Here is a 10930-nt window from a genome sequence, read left to right as displayed (position 1 = left end):
ATAATTCATGCATTTCACATGGAATGAACCATACACACAGTTTTCATTTCTGCAAGATACTATTCGATCACCTGTTGGCTGGTACGGCTGTTTACAATAACAGATTATTTAAGACACATTTGGCTGTTGAACAAAATCAATTTGTTTTGAGGCAGACAATGAACCAAATGCATGAGCATTAAAATCTCTCAAAATGTTACATGTGTTCTGATCTTGGGGAATGTTTACTTTACAAGGCTGGGGTCTGGAATAAAATTTGCCAACAAGCTCAGGCAGTAATACCTGCACAAAGAATTTCTTGGATTTTTCAATGATATTGTTCCACAAATCTTCATCTGGTTCAAGTCTTTCAACATGCATGTCTTTCCCTGTCCAAACAACAAAATAACCAAATTCTTTGTTGCTAACAAATATTTGAGTTTGAACTTGGTAATAATATTGGTGAAACTTTTTGAGCATCAGTGAACTATTACTTTGTTCCAAACAGGACTTTTCTTCAGGAATATCTGTAAATGATGACTCCTTATAACAATAAGGACATTTGACCTCTACTATCCATTTCCATAGCAGTTACATGATATAACAGCATCTGGAGTTGCACCCATATGGATATTTCAGATTCAGCATTAGCTCACTTTTCTCGCATTTGAAATTCTCATGAGAATTATTCACAACTTCACAGAAAGCATCAAGTGCAATTTTTTCATGTTCACAACCCCATTTTGTTGCTTTTGTGGCAAAAGATACAGAATTTGGATAACAGATAGCCTTGATCAGACTCTTGGAAGGATTTTCAACATTAGTTGAACACACCGCTTTCATACGAGATGCTGTGATTCTCCCAGCCCTAAACCTAAACCACAATTTACTACAGGACTGATCCTTCATTTCTAATTCTACATTAATACATTGACTTTCAGACACATTTATTGTTTCAAATTTGTTCATACAATGTTCAATTAATTCCTCTTTTGATGCTCCAGCATACTCTTCATTATAAAGTTCTGTCAGAATATTTGGGAATGTTTCTCCAAGTGATGATGGGACAAAATGTTTTGAATAACTTGGCATGACTGACAGAAGCACAGCATTGTCTTTTGTTGCAAAGAGTTTTTCTAAAAACACTGCAGATTCTTCACTAGTGGGTTGTAGGATTTCTGGAAGTTTCTGTGATCCTTGGTCAGTTGAAGGCGTTTGAGGTGTTCTATATGATAGTGTGTTGTCCAGCTTCCTCTTCAATGATTGGTGAGACTGGAAGTCAATGTTTTGAATTTCACTATACTCCACCTTCGACAGATTACTTGGAAGAAGCCAGTAAGCAGGCACCTGTGTCACGGTTTGGGAATTTCGGACCTGCACTGCAGCATCAACTGCAAAAATGAGTGCCCCAACATGACTGCACACCTCACCCAAACCGGCCATGCATGTGCAGTGTCCTGCAAGGATGACCCCATCCTCTTGCACAATTGCCCATGGTAATAAGGGTGGGTCAATCAATCACTGGGAATGTTTTACCTGCAAAATGTGAAAAATACAATGTGTAAGCTGTCATTCACATTTTCACACCAAAAAATTAGGGGCTTATATTTAGATTATAATCTCATCTCATTATCTCTAGCCGCTTTATCCTTCTACAGGGTCGCAGGCAAGCTGGAGCCTATCCCAGCTGACTACGGGCGAAAGGCGGGGTACACCCTGGACAAGTCGCCAGGTCATCACAGGGCTGACACATAGACACAGACAACCATTCACACTCACATTCACACCTATGGTCAATTTAGAGTCACCAGTTAACCTAACCTGCATGTCTTTGGACTGTGGGGGAAACCGGAGCACCCGGAGTAAACCCACGCGGACACGGGGAGAACATGCAAACTCCACACAGAAAGGCCCTCGCCGGCCCCGGGGCTCGAACCCAGGACCTTCTTGCTGTGAGACGACAGCGCTAACCACTACACCACCGTGCCGCCTAGATTATAATTATGTAGAATATTTGATATATACATATTCATGTATTATGATAAAAATTTAAATTTATAAAAACATTTGGTACAAGGCTGCAAACATATGATTATTACTGGCCTATAAATTGTCATATTTATCATAACAAACACAAAATGTAACAAGCCTACATACCAGTTAATTATATTACAAAGTTTATACTGACATGGTACTGTAATACCACTAATGGATGTAAAATTTGTCTTAAATCAACTCGATATTATACACACACATATATTTATATGCAGTGTTGAGAGCTCTAAAATTCCAATGTTTACATACCTTGGCTGTAATTAGGACACGGCTCTCACTGGTTTTTATATGGCGGACTTCGCGGACCCAGCCACAGACAAAATAATTGTATGACTCTAGCGACTTGTATGCTTTGAGGTCGTCAAGTGTGTAGGCGCTTTTAGTATTTACGAAATAGTTCACAATATCAGGGTACGATATGGATGGCAGCCCTGCATAGCCGGTAGTGGCGATGGTCCGTTTTGTTTGCCCCCCACGATGGTGGCTGGGGGGCGTTCCCCGGGATGCCGTGACGTCAGTGAAAACTATAGCATTCTTTTTACTACACCTCCTGTACGATCTGAATTTGGTAAAACTGCCTTCTGTTACAATGCTCCTTCAACCTGGAATGCTCTGCAGAAACAGTTGAAGCTAAGCACTTTTATCTCACTGAATGAGTTTAAATTGTATGTTTCAGAGGCCTTCAGCTATGTGTGATTGTATGTAGTTTACTGTTCTGATCTTTTGTTTTTTGTTTGTGGTTTCTTATGCTGTTTGTTGTATGATGTCTTGGTTGTATGTTATATTCTTGCGTTATATTTTCTTTACTGTATTTAATTTTTGTTCTGTTACATAGGTGTTTTATGTTGCTGTGTAATGTGTGATTTTGTGTGGTGTTTTTGTGTAATATGGTGTGCTCTGCTTTTGCATTCTTATGTCTGAATTAATTGGTGTTTGTTGCTGTTTGTGTGTTTTAGCTTTGTTTGATGTTGGTTTATTTGTCTTTTTGTAGATGAGGTTTCTCTATTTTTTACTTAAATTTTAAAGTGTTGCCTTTCTTGGCCAGGGACCATTTGGAAAAAGACAGTAGTCTCAATATGACTCCCCTGGTTAAATAAAGGATAAATAAATAAAAATAAATAAAACAAATGACGATTGAGGGGGAAAAAAGACTCGGAGGTCCATGGTCTCAATTTCATCTCCAGATGGAAACAAGCTATTAAAAGATATTAAACAGTTCCAATTGTTTTATGGGATTGCTCAAATATCATGAAGTTATAGGCAGTGGTGGATGGAAAACTGACCTGTGACCATGGAAAGCCAAAAGGATAAAATATAAACTTGCCATGGAATATAGTAAGAATATGGGGCTGCAAAAGTTGGTATACAGTAAGGATTATTCCAGTATTACCAGTATTATAATTGTGGTGCTAGATTTCATGTAATACTAGAATTTGGGGGGCGGCACGGTGGTGTAGTGGTTAGCACTGTCGCCTCACAGCAAGAAGGTCCGGGTTCGAGCCCCGTGGCCGGCGAGGGCCTTTCTGTGTGGAGTTTGCATGTTCTCCCCGTGTCCGCGTGGGTTTACTCCGGGTGCTACGGTTTCCCCCACAGTCCAAAGACATGCAGGTTAGGTTAACTGGTGACTCTAAATTGACCGTAGGTGTGAATGTGAGTGTGAATGGTTGTCTGTGTCTATGTGTCAGCCCTGTGATGACCTGGCGACTTGTCCAGGGTGTACCCCGCCTTTCGCCCGTAGTCAGCTGGGATAGGCTCCAGCTTGCCTGCGACCCTGTAGAAGGATAAAGTGGCTAGAGATAATGAGATGAGAGATGAGATCCCCAACTTTTCTGGAAATGTGGTTAGTAGATGTTAAAGACATCAAAAGTGTAATAGGGAAATGAGTGATGAACGCTGAGCAAGTAGACATTTCACACATCGGCGCAGGAGAACTTGATTGTCCAGCAAGTATTCATAAAGGATTTCTTGATAAAATAGAGGATATTAAAAGTATTAAAAGAGGAGCCTATCGATTCTGAGCAGCTGAAAGATACACTGATATCGGCAATTGATATGTTACTGAAGGTAGAGTGGTCCTTCATTAGTTTTCAGAGAGCTGCACTTTTTGCCAGACCCAGTCTCTGATATTTATGGAAATAGCTACCTTTCATTCAAGGAGGTGTATGGAGCAGAGACAAATGACTCTGAACGCCTCAGCCTCCATCTTAAGCCACAGCCAACTGCTAATGACAAGCATGGGAAAGGGTTATTAGTGGCTGACCGAACGTGACATATTGTCCACTGTGCTGAGTATGGAAAACCTAGAGTCATACAGTATATGCTCGTCGTAGACTAACACAAGATGAGAGAAAAGCAAGTTCAGGCAGAACTGTTTGTATGTGGAAGTCAAATCTTTGAAGATGGGTCACATGCAGACAATATTGTAGTGACGGATGGTATGAGATGCAGTCGCCCTGTTGATACAACTTACTACGCTGGGAATACAGCTCTTTTTCCTGACGTATGCTATCATTGTAGAAACAATGACATTGTATCATCACCAGAAATGCAACAGAGGACATTGGAATTTGGCATTGTGTGGCCTATCTGTGGAGGATGTCTATTGCAGGGAAAAGAAATTGCCTGAAGAAATGCTGTTAACGTGACCACAAAACCCAAAAGAAAGTGAACTTTAAAATGTCAGGCGCAAACTGTGAATAAAGTGAAGACATGCAAGTTTTACTTTTTTTTGTCTGTAGAAACGCTGTTTAGGTTACCAACAAAAAAGAAAGGGAACTTTGAAATATCAGAAGTAAACAGAATAATTGAAAGGAAGACATATCGAAGAGTTGTTTATCACAGATCATTAAAAGTTAAAAGACTGTACAAATGTGAACATTATAAATCCCCTAAAGTGAACATGACAGGTATGAACTTATCTAATGGAAAATATATCACTTTAAAGGATTTGATATCAAATTTTGAATTGCTAATTGTTTTTTCTTGAAATATTATGCAAGTTTTACAAATTTGTGGTTTATCAATAAATTAACATAATCCACTGCCCTTATTCACAAAAATTCTTGTTTTATGAAAATACTAAGACAAAAATACTTTTTTTCAGATAGCACGTAAGGTTTCTTATGAATTAAAAGAGTAGCATTTATTCTTTTATACGTGCATATTACAAACTGAAAAATATTAACCAAATGTTTCAGTATGATAATTGAATACCTACCACTTTATGAAGGTTTTTCATTTGTATAGAAATTCAATAAGTGAAATAATTCATCCAAAAATGTTTGTGTGGCACGGTGGTGTAGTGGTTAGCACTGTTGCCCTGCAGCAAGAAGGTTCTGGGCTCAAGCCCAGCGGCTGACAGGGGCCTTTCTGTGTGGAGTTTGCATGTTATCCTCATGTCTGTGTGGGTTTCCTCTGGGTGCTCTTGTTTCCCACCACAGTTCAAAGGCATGGGGTGGCCTTAGGCAGATGTGTCCTTGAGCAAGGTACCTAACCCCCGGGTGCTGTAGTATGGCTGCTCACTGCTCTGGGTGTGTATGTTCACTGCTTCAGATGGGTTCAATGCAGAGGATGAATCTCACCTGTGCTTGAAGTGCGCATGTGACAAAAAAAGGCGGCTTCTTCCTTGAGTGAGACACCTAACCCCCAACTGCTCACTGGGCTGGCCACCCACTGCTCTGGCTAGATGTGTGTTCACTGCTTCAGATGGATTAAATGCAGAGAGGACTTTCACAACTGTATGTGTGAGATGAATAAAGTTCCTTTTGTGAATTATATATATATATATATATATATATATAAAAAATATCTCTCACAACCATGATTCCAAAAAAGTTGGGACAAAGTACAAATTGTAAATAAAAACGGAATGCAATAATTTTTGCTGAAATCTCTTTGCAAGCTTTGAGAGAACTGTGGACTTTTAAGGGATCTAATGACAAATCTACAGGATATTTCTCCTTTGAATTATTCTGAAGCTAACTAGCTTCGGGCTGTCCCATCGTGCTGGGACCTGGGCTGGAGGGCCTACCCCTGTTGCATTCTCCTGGAGCTGAGCTGCCCAGCCTGGGGTCTGTTGTATCATCTTGGAGCCGAGCTATCCAGCTTGAGGCCTGCTACATCATTCTGGAGCTGAGCTAACCAGCTTGAGGCCTGCTGCATCATCCTGGAGCCGGGCTAACCAGCTTGAGGCCTACTACATTCTCCTGGAGGTGAGCTAACTAGCTTGAGGCCTGCTACATCATCCTGGAGCTGAGCTAATCAACTGGAGGCCTGCTGTATTCTCTTGGAGCTGGAGCCTGTGCCTATTACATTCTTGTGGAGCTGAGCTATTGTGGCCAGCTTGGGGCCTGCTGCATCACCCTGGAGTTTAGCCAACTAGCTTAGGCCTGCTACATTGCCCTGGAGTTGAGCTAACCAGCTTGAGGCCTGCTACATCTTCCTAGAGCTCAGCTAACCAGCTTGAGGCCTGTTACATCTTCCTAGAGCTCAGCTAACCAGCTTAGGGCTGCTACATCATTCTGAAGCCGAGCTAACCAGCCTGAGGCCTGCTACATCACCTTGGAGTTGAGCTAACCAGCTTAGGCCTGCTACAGTCTGGAGCTGAGCTAATCAGCTTAGGCCTGCTACAGTCTCATGGAGTACCTGTAAGAACCTTTACTTTTTACGGGCTTGTTTCTTTTTCTGCTGATGAACATAAAGTGAGTCATAATGGCATTTTTCATTATTTTAATAAGTTTGTTGTTAGCCTGTGATATAAGACCAAACAATGTTGGTTTGGTGAGAACCCATAGCAATGTTTTTTGTTTGGGAATCAGTTATTACAGTGGCACCATTTTTAATGCTGTTCCTGGGCAACCACAGACTCATTTGGTATGGGCTTTAACCTCCTGGTCAGATGTATCGAAGTTATTACACAAACTCCAAAATGTTTTTTCTTTATATGACCTCACATTTTTGCCCAGTGAAAATAGTTGCCTGGCCCCGACATACAAAAATACTGGTTCAAAATGTAATGTGAAACAAAGATTGATAATTGTTTTACTTTTACTTCTATCTGGAAATGTGCAACCAAACCCTGGACCTGAACTGCAACTCACCCACACTCCAGCAGATTTTAAATCAATGCCTGGGCTCAAAATTGTTCATCTTAATGTGCGCAGTTTGTTACCTAAAATGGACATGGTCAAAATTTGGGTTAGATCAATAGATGCTGACATTGTCATTATCTCTGAAACGTGGCTGACAAAATCTATTACAAATGATGATGTCAGCATAAGTGGATACAACATCTATCGTACTGACAGGCTCAAAAAAGGTGGTGGGGTAGCCATCTATGTTAAATCAAGATTTGTTGCTTCAGTTGTTTTGTCTGAGTCCATTAGTAAGCAAATGGAGTTTTTGGCCTTAAATGTGGAAATAGCCAGATCCCTCTGCATAACTGTTGTTGGATGTTATAGACCTCCATCTGCTTCCAAGGAAGCATTAGCATCCTTACAACAACTTCTGTCCAAGTTAAACTATAATGAGCTTTTAATGGCAGGAGATCTCAATTGGGATTGGTTAAATATAACCTCTGAAGACTTCAAATCCTTCTGTGACTCTGTAAATTTTAGCCAGTTGATTAACCAACCAACTAGGCCAAATCCTAAATGTCCTGCAAAGTCAACATTGATCGATTTAATTCTAACAAATGCTCCACATAAATTTTCATCCATGGGTGTTTTCTGCAATGATTTGAGTGATCACTGTGTAGTTGTAGCTTGCAGAGACACAAAAATCCCTAAATGTAAACCTCGTATTATTTTTAAGAGAAACTTGAAGAAATTTAATGTACAGGCCTATCATCATGATTTGTCCTTAGTCAAATGGGAACATATAGATTTGTTGCCAGATGTTGAGCTAGCTTGGACATTTTTTAAAGATAACTTTGAGAAAATTGTAGATAAACATGCTCCCAAAAGAAAATTCAGGGTGAAGGGACGAGAAAACCCCTGGTTCTCTTCAGAATTGTCTGATGTTATTCATGAGCGAAATGAGGCATGGGCCAAAGCTAGAAAAAGTGATTCTGCTAGTGATTGGTCCATTTTTAGACAACTGAGAAATAAATGCACTTCTCTTATTAAAAAGGCTAAATCAGAATACTATTTGTCTGTTACAACTGATAATCTTAATAATCCGCAGAAATTTTGGAAGGTGATCAAGTTTTTATCTGTGAACAAAAGTCCTCAGACACTTCCTACTTTTGTTTTAAAAGACTCAGCCCCAGTGTATGATAGAACTGAGATCTTAAATTGTTTTAATAAGCACTTTGTGTCATCTGGGTCCTTGTTTGAAGCCACAAGAACTGTTCCCGTGCCTCATTGTACTACAAGCTCTGAAGCATTCTTTGGAGAACCTTTTACATTTGTACCTTTTACCATGCAACAAGTACGTAAGGCTCTTAAAACTTTGAACCACAGTAAACCTCATGGGCCAGATTTTATAGAGCCTTATTTTGTGAAAATGGCTGCTGATTTTATTGCACAGCCCATCACAACACTTTTTAATTTATCAATTGAAAACAAAGAACTACCTTCAGTTTGGAAGTCAGCCTTTGTTATTCCTCTTTTAAAAGGAGGTGATCCAGCCGTATTAACCAATTACAGGCCAATATCTAATTTGTGTATCCTGTCAAAAATCCTTGAATCTCTGGTGTGTGAGCAACTCAAAGATTTTTTATATTCAAACGACCTTCTTTCAAAGCTGCAATCAGGTTTTAGGAAAAAGCACAGTACTGTCACTGCTGCCACAAAAGTGATTAATGACATATTTGTTGCCCTTGATAAAAAACAGTACTGTGCTGCGCTTTTTATTGACCTGTCAAAGGCGTTCGACACTGTGGACCACATAGTTCTAAAGAAAAGGCTCTCCAGTTTTGGTCTTTCAGATCATGTAGTTTCCTGGTTCACAAATTATTTAAGTGATAGAACCCAATGTATCAAATATGATGACTTGTGTTCAGAATTTGTTGGTGTCCATAAGGGGGTGCCACAGGGTTCTATATTAGGTCCCCTCCTATTCATTATGTATATAAATGACGTGGGTCAAAATGTGTCTGATGCAAATATGCATTTCTATGCTGATGACACAATAATTTACTGCTGTGGGTCATCCCCTACTAATGCTGTTGAATCCTTGCAGAAGGCTTTTGATGTGATCCAGCACGCATTTCTGCAGCTAAAATTAGTACTTAACGTGGACAAGACTAAACAAATGTTGTTTTCAAAGCCAAGGAAGGGACTGTTAAACATCCCCACAGTATTCACTCTTGAGGGAAATGAAATAGAGGTGGTCCACTCGTATAAATATCTTGGTATCCTGCTTGATGACACCCTGACATTTAAAGCCCACATTGAAAATCTTGTTAAGAAACTTAAACTGAAGCTGGGTTTTTTATTTAGAAATAAATTTTGTTTTTCTTTTGATGTTAAGAAGCGCCTTGTCGCTGCAACTTGTTTATCTATTTTAGACTATGGAGACTTGTTGTACATGAATGCTTCAGCTCAATGCCTGAGTAAGATTGACTCTGTGTATCATGCTGCCCTGAGGTTCATCACTAATTGTAGGGCCTTGACCCATCACTGCGAACTATATTCCCGAGTCGGATGGCCATCATTGTCTGCCAGGAGGCTGACTCACTGGTATACCTTTATATACAAGGCAATACTTGGACTACTGCCACCCTACATCAGTAACCTAATCACATTGAGGAACCTTGACTCTTATGGCCTGCGCTCTAATGATCATTTGCTGCTCTCTGTCCCATCCGTCTGCACAGAGCAGGGAAAAAGAGCTTTTGTTTTCTCTGCCCCTACCACCTGGAACAAGCTGCAAAAGGACTTAAAAATAAAAGAACTTATTCCATTGAGCGATTTTAACTCCAGACTGAGAGCACTTGAGACAGCGTCCCTGATTTGTAACTGTTTTAAATGATTTTTTTTTTCTTTAGACTTCTGTAAATTGTAATTTTAATTTTGTAACTTGTGCTGCCTCTTGGCCAGGACGCCCTTGTAAAAGAGATTATTAATCTCAATGGGTCTTTCCTGGTAAAATAAAGGTTTAATAAAATAAAAAATAAAAATTTACAAATCTCAAAAACTGGTATTGTATTCACAATAGAACATAGACAACATATCAAATGTTGAAAGTGAGACATTTTGAAATTTCATGACAGCAACACATCTCAAAAAAGTTGGGACAGGGGCAATAAGAGGCTGGAAAAGTTAAAGGTACAAAAAAGGAACAGCTGGAGGACCAAATTGCAACTCATTAGGTCAATTGGCAATAGGTCATTAACATGACTGGGTATAAAAAAAGCATTTTGGAGTGGCAGTGACTCTCAGAAGTAAAGATGGGAAGAGGATCACAAATCCCCCTAATACTGTGCCAACAAATAGTGGAGCAATATCAGAAAGGAGTTCGACAGTGTAAAATTGCAAAGAGTTTGAACATATCATCAGCTACAGTGCATAATATCATCAAAAGATTCAGAGAATCTGGAAGAACCTCTGTGCGTAAGGGTCAAGGCCGGAAAACCATACTGGGTGCCCGTGCCCATAAAGAGAACCCAGTTAAACAAATGAGACAAAAATATGATACTTGGTCATTTATTTATTGAGGAAAATGATCCAACATTACATATCTGTGAGTGGCAAAAGTACAGTATGTGAACCTTTGCTTTCAGTATCTGGTGTGACCCCCTTGTGCAGCAATAACTGCAACTAAACATTTCCGGTAACTGTTGATCAATCCTGCACACCGGCTTGGAGGAATTTTAGCCCATTCCTCCGTACAGAACAGTTTCAACTCTGGGATGTTGGTGGGTTTCCTCACATGAACTGCTTGCTTCAGGTTC

The sequence above is a fragment of the Neoarius graeffei genome, chromosome 4 (assembly GCF_027579695.1).
Source record: "Neoarius graeffei isolate fNeoGra1 chromosome 4, fNeoGra1.pri, whole genome shotgun sequence".
Classification (NCBI taxonomy): Eukaryota; Metazoa; Chordata; class Actinopteri; order Siluriformes; family Ariidae; genus Neoarius; species Neoarius graeffei.
The sequence above is the reverse complement of the archived record's forward strand: the minus strand, read 5'-3'. Positions refer to the sequence as shown.